The sequence below is a fragment of the Rhagoletis pomonella genome, unplaced genomic scaffold (genome assembly GCF_013731165.1).
Source record: "Rhagoletis pomonella isolate Grant_MI unplaced genomic scaffold, Rhpom_1.0 Rhpom_scaffold_00002, whole genome shotgun sequence".
Classification (NCBI taxonomy): Eukaryota; Metazoa; Arthropoda; class Insecta; order Diptera; family Tephritidae; genus Rhagoletis; species Rhagoletis pomonella.
In genome coordinates this window covers 60,941,933-60,953,649 of record NW_023458556.1, presented here as the reverse complement: position 1 = coordinate 60,953,649, position 11,717 = coordinate 60,941,933, and the positions used below count along the sequence as shown (strand labels likewise).

Genomic DNA, 11,717 nt, shown 5'->3' with positions numbered 1-11,717 from the left:
CTATAAAGGAAAATAACATAAGAAGACTGTGATTTCTTTTAATATTTTTAATACATATATTTAAATACAAGTATATGCTATATTATTAATAATAAATATGTTTTCTGAGTTGTGTACTGATGTTTTCTTAGTGTTTTTTTTTCAAAATCGTTAGCCCTTTTTTAGTTGATCATAGTTAGACCACTCTATGAGTTGGATTGTTATAAATGAACGGAGAATATTGCCCAGTATAAATTTACCTTGACTTTTTAAAAGAAAATCAACTAAAAATTCACCAAAAGGGGTTTCAACTTAAAATAACTCAAAAATATACACACATTTGCCAAACAAAAGAGAGACAACTGAAAAAATCCAAATTTAAGCCCGAATTCTCTTCCGATTTAGACTTGTGAGGTATCATTGGAAAGGTATTTTCTCACCCTTTATATATTGTTTTTTTTCTAATAAACTCATGAACGAACGTCATTCAAAGTTGAATTAAGATATGTTGGTATTTGGAAAAAAAAAATTGGGACACGAATGACTTTTTTTGCACAGAAATGAAAATGGTGGGAAAATGCCTTACTACTGAGATCCCATAAGTCTAAATCACAATATTATTGGCACAGTTATTCAAGTGTTTCGTATGTATTACGATTCCGTTAAAAAGATTTTTAAATATTTTTATACAGATTTTTTAAGCTTTATTTGTTTGGTCATCTGAGGGGATGTTTTTCAAAAAGTTCTTTAAGAAACTATATTAATTCATAAAAAAATGAATTTTTGGAGGTATTTTCAAAACGGTCCAGCTCTTAATATTTTTACGAAATATTTTGGTGGAGGTCTTAAAATATACATAGTAAATTTTGTAATCCCGGCGGAAAACCCGCAACTTTTTTGGTGATGCAGTTTAGTGTACATACATACGTTCCTGCTGCATACTTTAGTGGGAAAACGAATCGTCACAAGTATACGAAAATTTAATCCATTTGCGGATTTTTTGCTGACTGGGATGATAAATGGCGAACACTTTTGTCCATGTGTGTATGTAGGTATGTAGATATCTTTTTTGCAATAATAATTACATGGTCAATTAAAATTAATTTTCATCTTGAGCACCCTGTGAGTAAACAGTCTTCTCGCTTTGCGCATTAAATTGTATTGCCTACTTTCAGGCGCATATTGAGGGGATGCCACTAGATGTTGGTTATACGCAAAACATATGGTTAGTGGGTAACACATCCGCACAAACATGAATGAAATGCGCCCAAAATTCTAGGTGGGAGTTAGGCACATATGGATGTATGCATGTACATACAAATTGTATATACTTGCAGATATTCTCGCGCCGAAAATAGAATTAGGTACTATGGATGTGTGTATGCATGTGCGGAGTTATTTTTGGTTTAATAGTTTTGGGTTTGCACGTGTGTACATAGTATATCTATGAATTTGTAAATTTAATGTCGAAGAACAGACACACAATTGTATATATCTGTTTTTGTTCTTGCTAATTTGTTTGTATGTATGTACAACAATAATTGGTAAAATAAATTATCTTTATTTTTTTAATTATAAAAAAGCGGGTTCGTGTTTAACCACTGGAGATGCCGGGGATTGAACCCGGGGCCTTTCACATGCAAAGCGAACGCTCTACCACTGAGCTACATCCCCGTCATGCTTAGCGCTGGTCAAGTAAATTCAGCTTAGCGTTCGACTATTAGCTATACTATGTAGTAAAACAAAGCTAAACTTATGGGTTTTTATTGTTTACTTTCTTCACATTATGGAAATGAATCATACGAATTTGGGCTTCACCTGAAACGAATATAGCATTCATATGTACATGTATATTAGGGTGCCCATCAATTTTTGAAGTGAAACTTCTTTAGCGGCGGTTGGTTGGTTGGGAGTAAATTGGCAAAATCAACGGAAATTGCATACGGAAATGGTGCAATGGAAATGGTGCAACGGAAATGATGCAACGGAAATGGTGCAACGGAAATGGTGCAACGGAAATGGTTGGGGCTGAAACAAGTGCTTCTTGTGTGTATGCATATGGTATACAACTAATAAAAGGTTAAAGAATAACACTTAGAAAAAGATCAATACAACAATGAAAGTAAAGGTGAGTACGTACATACATAGATAAAGAAAAGGATAAAGACAAAGGTAAAAATAAAAACAAAAACAAAGATGCGTAAAGATAAAGGCTAAAATGAAGACCACGGTAAATTTAAACACCTTACTTATGCATATATATAAGGGCAAAGGTGAAGGGGAATACTTATGTATGTTGATGGAGAAAATGATAAACATACATAAAAGTAAAGACAAAGAGGAGGATGAGGATACCGATAAAAGTAAAGATGAAGATAGGGGAAGAAAGATTAAAATAAAGGTAATTAAAGAGGAAAGGATATAGACAGAGACACAGAGACTCAATCTGGGAACTATTTTTGAAATTTAGAGATTTTCGGGATTCTCGAGACTTGTCGATGAAATAATCGACATTTTTGTCGGTTTTGTTATCGATATTTACAGATTTTGTTATCGACTTTGTAGTCGATATTTATCGATTTTGTTATCGATATTTATCGATTTTGCTATCGATGTTTATCGAGGTTTCTATAGATTTTGTTATCGATGTATATCGATTTTGTTATCGATATTTATCGATTTTTTATCGATATTTATCGACTTTATTATCGATATTTATCGATTTTGTTATCGATATTTATCGATTTTGTGATCGATATTTATCGATTTTGTGATCGGTATTTATCGATTTTGTTATCAATATTTATCGATTTTGTTCTCGATATTTATCGTTTTTTTATCGGCATTTATCGATTTGTTATTAATTTTTATCGATTTTGCTATCGGTATTTATCGATGTTTTTATCGATATTTATGGATTTTGTTATCGTTTTTTTTCGATTTCGTTATCGATATTTATCGATTTTGTTATCGATTATTTATCGATATTTTTATAGATTTTCTAATTAATTTTGCTACCAATATTAAACCGATTTTGCTATATTTTGTTGGATGTTACTGTCGAATTTGTTATCGATAGTGTAAAGATAAAAATGAAAATAAAGGAAAACAGAATAAGATAAATGTAATTAGAACGAACAGTAGTAGAGGTAGGGATCTAGGTAGAAAAAAGACAAAAAATATAACCATGAGCAAAAGCAGATGAATGTATGTATGTACATACATACATATTTATGTCGTCACTACACACGAATAAAGACTTATGCGTCTTTTTTCGCCGTCAACTTTTAAGCTCGCGCCTTTATTCGTGTCTAGTGACGATGTACATTGGTTGTGAGAAAAAAGAGATTCGTATCGTAAGTTTCACTTCTCCAGTGTGGCCCAGGAGCACTTACTTTTTTTTTAATTTAAAGATCCTATCCCCTAAGTTTCTTCCTTTTTATGTGAAATATTATTGCCTATTTTTATAGATTTTTTAAAAATCATTTAGAGATCGCGACTTGTCATTTTAGGCCACAATGTACGGTTTGGTAGATTTATCAGTTTTTGAATTACTACTTTTCATTAATTTTAAAGATCGAATATGTTGTGATAAGAGGATGTATAGGCCTTTAAAATGATGTATAATAATCTTTTGTAAGACTTGGATTGTCGTGATTTTTCATCGGGCAAATAAAAAATTTCTTCTTATTTTTTTAAGTTTTGACCATCACTTATTTCCACAATTTTAAAATATGTATGTAGTATATGAATATCAAATTTCAAATTGTTCAACTATCCCCAAAAAAATTCCAATATTTTCAATACTATATACCATTATTTTCCATTTCCGACCTTTTCAATGCTGTCCACGGAATTTCGTTATATTTTTTTTAAATCCGAGTTATTACCGATTTTTCTCAATAGCAGTTCACACACAGACATAGTTTGTCCCTTTTTGCCGCCGTGCATGCGGACCGGGTGGTTATGATGCAGACAAAGTTCAAATGGAGTTCTCAATTTTTATGTTTATTATTTAAAATGGAAATCATTTATTTATATAAACAGTAATAGCAATTTTATATATTTTTATATATATTGATACAAAATTTCCTGAGGCGATGGATATTGTTGAACTTTTAAAATGAAAGTTTATCTTATTAAAAATATTATATGTATAATGAAAAAATTTTCAATTTCTTCATTACGCAGAATATACATATATAATCCTTAAGAATATATTCAAATATTCGTCTTTGATTACATATTTTTTCCCCTAACTTGATAAAATTCGGAGAAATAATGATTATACCTCAGAAATAAATTTATTTTGTTCTTCGAAAAATGCCAAAAAAATAAACATTACATACGTAGAGATTTGCAAAGTCACATTGCGATTGCGCAATATCTCTAATTTTGAATTCGGCGTAACGAAAACATTGCAGAATTATATTTTTACATCTCTTCTTGCCTCAAGATAAGGATAATTAAAAATAAAACAAATCAGTTATCGAAAAAGCGTTTTCGTCGTAAAAAGCCTTGGCAACAAGCAATGCTGCTTTTGAGAAAAATCAGTAATACATAACTCGGATTTAAAAAAATCTAACGAAAATTCTATCTTTTTTTGTCCGATCAAATTTATTTTTTTTTCGTTGATGGCATTGAAATGGTTGGGAAAAAATAGAATAGGGTGGTATATAGTATTGAGAATATTGGACAATTTTTGGAGATAGTTAGACAATTTGAAAATTGATATTCATGATTTTAAAAATTTTTAGTTGGAGATTATATTTACTATTAATTTAGATTGCTTGGTAAGATAAAAAATATCAACATATTTGAGATCCTGGCTAAAAACTACCCCTAGAAACCCGGTGATTTTTTGGAAATAGCCCGAAATAGCTTCCAATTATACACATTTTGAGTTCTAAGACGATAATAGATTTATATAAAAAAGTTTTGACATTCAAATATTGGGAGGAGCCTTTAAAAAAATGTCTGTGGAAATGTAGTGCATTTCTCTACTAATATCATGAAAAGAGGAAACATTTTTTTTTAACCGGTCAAACGGTACGGGTCAAACGGACCTCGGATTCAACGGGTCGAAATATATGTTGGTAGGCGGGTCTGGTTAGAAGTACACACCCTTTTTTGTGCCGGTGTTGTTATTATTGCACTTAAGATGTGTTCGTAAGAGCAGCAAAGTATTTAAAGCGGAATCTTCTAACGAACTTCCAAATTTGCTTTTTGACCCTTCTTTATTAACGCTCGAAACATCCATTTCAGGCGGGAGCTAATGGGTTAAAATGTTCTACGAAAATATTTCCCATGAAATTTTACTATATACGTCTTAACGTTGTCTGGCGGATAACGATGACACCCGCTTCTCTGAGTTGTTGGATTCGATTCCCGATTTTAGATAAACTATAAATTTTTCGTTCATAGCGGTTTTCTCGAATGCAGTTAGTAGAATGTTGATGTCCATTTTGCGCTTTGATGGCATAATACATTTGAAAATTGAAAAAAAAAACTCCTTCAGCTTGTGATTGGAGGGACAATATTTTGTGACGGGTGGGACGAGTCACTATGGAGGACACATAGTTCGTGAGTAAAATTAACAATTAATAAGTAAATTAATATTTATACTATTTTTAATAAGGGTACTTTATTTGAACAATGGAAAGCTTAAATTTTTGTATAGTACGTTAAAAAATATATTTTTTTTTGCTGTGATGGGTGGGACATCCAAAAGGCATTTCTTTGAACGCTGATAACTTCTCACCATAAATGTATTTGTAAAACAACTTATCACTGTTTTAAAGTCCATGAACTTTCTTTTGGGATAATTATTGTTTGCATTGTCACCTCTAATACACGAGGAATGCCTTGACAACTTGATGATGAAACATCATATCAGAGATAGTTGCACTGCGGCTGCGTTTAAAATAGTAAAAATGGAGAAAAAGGTGAAAAATAAATCGATAAAAATCTATTTGTGTAGAATTATTCTACCTACTTAAATGTTTCACAGATTTAAACACAATCTACGTAGTTTATTTTTTTAACTAACGTGTCGTCTTCGCTGGATTGGCCCGCAACTAAAAAAAATGAAATTTTTCGGGAGACGCGTTTAAATTTTCCAGTTTACGCGTAAAAATGTCAGGTAATAGCCCTGACAGACATATGGTTTGTACACCCTGGTATGCATACTATGGATTTTAATACTATTTCGAAGTGACAGACATATAGTTCGCATACCGATGTTTTGTTTCTTTAGCTTTGTTTCTTTTCTAGCATATAATTATCACGAAGAAAAATAATGGGAAAATTGAGGGAATTACGCTCATAGAGAGCGACATAAATAAATAGTAAAAAACGCAAAACTAACAGAAACTAGTAAGTAAACAGCTGATCTTTGTATTTGACAATTGAAAATATTTGGCGCGAGTTTTTGCTTATTCATATTGACAGCTGCTAGTTTCTGCTAGTAAAAATTTTACTAGCACAAATTAACAGAAGAGCTGTTAGTTTCTGCTAGCTTTAAGGTTAAGAAACGCTTTCCAGCAGAAACTAGTGATAATTATCCTTAGAGAACATTGATTTTATGATAAACGTCATTTTGACGTGTGTGTTTATGGTCAGAGTTTTCATTTTAACTGTATTTCATGTTATACTCGCTTTATACCACGATTATTTTTGTAGTATAAGAACTAAGCCACTTTGCACGTTGGTATAATTGTGGTTTATAATGATGACCAAGTAGTATACAACGCTAGTGTCCAAAAGAGTGGGGTAAGTTTTTGATCGCCATTCACCAGGGACTGGCCAAAAACGATTCTTTTATATCCGGTTCAAGCGGCTGACCACTTCCAGCGTTTACACCAAGTATCCTCTGGTTAGCAACCGAACACCCTTTCAGAAGCGAGCTAATCGTCAGCAGATTGCTTTGAGAAGTCAAGAGCCACTATTACTAAGTGCTTGGTGAAGCTCAGCTGGTGGGGCATCAGCAATCGGCAAAGGGACGAAGTGTATATGTACTACAATTTGCCAAAGGCACGGAAATGTTTTGTAGCATTGTCCCGTGTTGCGATTCATTGGTCTTAAATGTATGTATCATGGAAAGATTACGTATGTATGTTCTTTTAGCCTATGTGAGGCCTTTACTGGCCAGCGAACAAAACCTAACCTAAGCTTCCACAGTAATTTTTGGTATGGTATAAGCCGTCCTATTTTAGTATTTAGTATGTGCGCCGGGTATATGTATGTATGTATAAGGTTCGTTTTCCTCAGAACTTAGACTTCTTGACTTGTTGATACGCATTGTGTGCACCGTCTATATGCGGAGCAAAATAAAGTTTACCCTAATGTTTATCGACTAATGTACACAGGCATGGTGCATTTTGGGATCCACATTTCGTCATATCTGCAAGTGTTTGCACTAATCTGTTAAGGTTTTTAGCTAATCATGTGGTGCGTTGCATAAAAACTTACATATTTGGGTACATATGTATGTATGTATACTAGGATGATCCAAAAATGTATGTGATTTTCGGGGGACCTATAAAAAAACAGTTAATATTAACAAGTGGTTAACTAGACAATTTGTTGTTATTATTAAACGTTTCCTGAAGAATCGAGTTTTCCGATCGAAAAATATTGATTTTTAAGAATTCCATACCATTTCACCGAAAACTTGTTTTTTTCCATTTAAATAAATTGAAATCCTTGAGCGCTTTGAGCGATCTCTCAATATATTTTTATTTCAAAATGAAAAACAGGGTTAATTTGGGCTCGGTAGGCAATTGAAAAGTATAGCTATCTCTGGACGAACAACAAAAAAAAAAACGAAAGCAAGGGCGCGCACGAACATAGTGGAAGGACCAAATGCAGAAGGACCTATCCGCACTTGGGATAATCACCTGGCGCCAATCCGCAAAGGAGAGAGGCAACGGTTGTAGTGCCAAATAATAATAAGAAGAACAAACATGGGTATATTTTTTTCTTTACTCTTTTTTGGGCCACCCTAGGCATATACACTTTACAGCGAGCAAGCCATTCACCAGCTTACAAATCGATGTCATAAATTAAACACTTTTGTTTACAAATTTATTGCAAGTTCCTGCTGTTTCAGCAAATGTTGTAGTTGTTCTGCTGCTTTTGCCGGCGTTGAAATCTCTTTGTTGTCATTGTCGCAGCAGTAACATCTTCATTGTGTCAATAATGCAAACAGCATTGAGCAACAAATAAAAAAAAACAGGAAAACAATAAGTAACTGGTTAGTTGAAACTGCACCAGCAGCAGGAATACCAGCAAAAAGTTAAAAGAGGTGCTGAGCGTATGCAAAATAGGTTGACAGAGGCGGAGGTGGCTGCTGCGAGGATGGTGGTGGTGGTTAAGCCACAACGAAGTAACCCTCACTACCTATGCTGCTGATTATCGACTACTGCGGCAGCTAAGAATTGCGAAACCATGGTTAGAGTAACTGCCTCCGCGATTTTTGTGAGGCAAAAGGTGTGTGCATCACATTTCCATAAAGCACCAACACTAGATATAAAAGCATACAGGCAGAAGAATTTCGACACATGTGTAGTACAAACATACATATGTGGATATGTATGTTAGGAAAATATTCATGCGCATAAGTGCACGATGCCACACCATTGTATGCACTTGGCTAAATATTTGCGCTGTGGCGCATGCGCCTCCAGCTGCAGTGGCAAACGCATCGGCGGCATAGGCATAGCCAAGCAGTTGTGACTATGGCCGCATACGCATGCGCATGCGCAAAGCTTATGGGGCGGTTTACATGTGTTCTTACATGCATTTTAAATGATATGTTAATGGCAAGAAGAATAAAAATCTCAGTAAACATGCGCTTGAACAATATAAAAATTTGTAGATGAAGTCATTTTTTTTTAATTTTTTTCGTATTTTGGCAACAACAAAACTGATAAGCGCTACACAATGCACAGTTGTTTGCCATTCGAAATCTATTTAAAATTTATGCGAATATTAAATATGCGCGCGCGCGCTTGAACACATCGACATATGGCTTGAAATTCATGTGCCTTCTTGTATAATATTTATGTACATTAGGGTGGCCCAAATATTTTTTCCTCCAGCCACCCCCCAGATGTGAAGAATATCAAAATTAAGGAGACACGTACTTTATTATTTTGAAATCGATTAATATCTACACGTGCCGCCGGGGCTATGAAGTCTCCCACGTATTTTATGTACATGGGAAAAATACATTTTTTCTTAAAATTGCTATAGAATCGTTAAAAATAAATATTTTTTGATCGAAAACACTATTTCCCTTCAGAAGTCTTCAACAAATAGCACTATGGTGATTATTTAACTTAAAAATTTTACTAAGTGTGTTTTAATAACCCTGCAGGGAAAGCTACTAGTTGTGAGCTAGAATTCTACCGGTTTGCGTTTCAGCCGAACTAGTTCACGTTCTATCCTTTTTCAATGTTAGCGACTGGTATTTTTAACATTGCGATGTCCTACGAGATGTCAATTGTCAGGCTATGCATCAGCATCTACTAGTATAAATACTAGAAGGATCATACCAGTTGATGAGATAGTCTGCCAATTCATGCCCCGTGAAAAGCATAATTGTGCCTTTTTGCTCGCGGCGCTCCAGCAGTCACAATGGCCGACAGAGAAGAGCACTCGCGTGGTAAGCCTGAGGTCCCAGGTTCAAATCCTGGCGCAGGAAAAATTTTTTTATTTTCAATTTTTTATTTTATTTTTTAAATTTATTTTTTGTTTATGCTGTTTATTGTAATTTTTTAATTTAATAAAAAAAAATTTTTGTTTAATTTCTTTGTTTTTATATTTCTTCCTAAATGTTTTTTTGCAACGCAATTAGATTTTCAAATTTGTTATTTATTTATAAATTGAATAAATTATTTTTACTTACATTTATTTAACTTTAAAAATCTTAACCACCTCCAAGCGGCCTCGAACCTGCGATTTCAGAACCCGAACCAGTAGTCTTCACGTGACGCCACAGCCGACATTTGTAAGAAAAGCAATTAATTGCGTTTTATTTTTGGCTTTGGCAATTCAAAGGCAGATGTCGCTGATCGCCTAAGTTCTTCGAAATTGTCGAACTGGTAGGCACATACTAGTTAACGAACTAGTATTTTTTCTAACTGGTTTGGCTTTTCACTGCAGGGAACCGACACTCCTATCTGCTATACCCCAAAATGAGTTATTTTATGTTTTCATAACCACATCACGCACGAACAGCTCAATGGATGTGCTTATTTTTTGTTTGCATTCTACTCGAATATTTCTGTGGGTATTGGGTGAACATTTAAAAGATAGGGTTGCCAGATATTTGAAAATTAAAAATTATTTAAAGGTCAATGAAATATTTAAGTTTTTTCATCAAAACTAAAAACGTTTGAAGATATTTAAAAATTTTGTTGAACGGGGTTGCCATCATTCTAAAAAATATAACAATGATTATTAAAATTTCAGCTTATTTGATACCACAATTCGGGTATCACACGAACGGTGTACGCATAAGCTTCAGACTAACACGATTTTAAATGGGGTTGCCACCCATCTGTTAACTAAGATGAGGTAATTATGTAATGTGTTTGCACATTCGATAGCTTGATATGACGGCGACGATATCTCGCACTCATTTTAGTTTTTTAAATAGGAGCCAACTAGGGATGTTAATTTTTCGGATTTCTCCGATCCCGGGATTTTCGGGTTGGCGTTGTCACAATCCTGGGATCCCGGGATTAGTCCCGGGATATAGACGTCTATTACTTTTCAACAACTTGAATCGAAAAAATTGCTTCTATATTGTTTGTGAAGCTCTCCTACCATGAAATAAATAATAAATAAATGGGTTTGAAACCTACTTTTTTTATTTAAAGTGGCGTTTTTATTTTTTCTCTCTGACCGCAGGATTTATTTTGAAGGACTTTGTAATTCTAAAGATATGATTAATTCCAAAAATTATTAAAAATTCAATGCAATGTAGAATAAAAATATTGGTAACAAATGCAATAGGAAATTTCTTTAGAATTTAAAAAATTTAAATTTTTTGGATTCACAAGCACTAACAGGTAATTTTTAAGCTGACAAAAGTTAAAAGAATGAAATTCGAGGATGTTATCGAGTTTATAGAAGCCCTTAACATATAATTTTTTCAAACACAAATTTTGCGAAATTTCAACGATAAAATTTTAAAATGACAATTTCAATATTTACCAGCCCTTCTGCACAAGAAACTTGAATCTGCTTAAATTCTACAGGATTTCCTCATTAATTTTATACCCATACTTCTTCTCTAATCACATTTCTCTGAATTTTTGAAATCATTTTTGAATTACTGAGATCAGAGTGAAAAACTAAAAACGCAATTTTACTATATTTGGCCCATTGTTTCGCGAATATATTGATATTTGTGTTTAAAATTTACTATCGCGCGGTGTTATATGTATAATGAGCTAGACATTTATAAAAAAAATATTAATTATTAAATAAAAAAGAAATATAGCCAATAATGGTCAAGAAAAGGAGTTTCTATTATTGCCATCAGTGCAAATTACAAATTACTTGCCGAGAATCCCGGGATTTTCGAGACCCTAAAAAGTCCGGGATCCCGGGATTAACATTCCTAGTGCCAACTCTATCCAGAAATATGTAGGGGTTAAGTATTTATTTGAACACCTTTTGTTTGAAACTCACATTTTACTTAACCGCTAGAAGCATGATAAAAAAAA

General features: G+C 33.4%; 1 non-coding gene across 1 annotated transcript; it reads right to left on the bottom strand.

Annotated features, from left to right (window-relative positions):
- Positions 1-1,581: 1,581 nt before the first annotated feature.
- Positions 1,582-1,653, bottom strand: Trnaa-ugc. Its single transcript has one exon. It is a non-coding gene; the product is annotated as a tRNA-Ala (tRNA).
- Between the last annotated feature and the right edge of the window lie 10,064 nt (positions 1,654-11,717).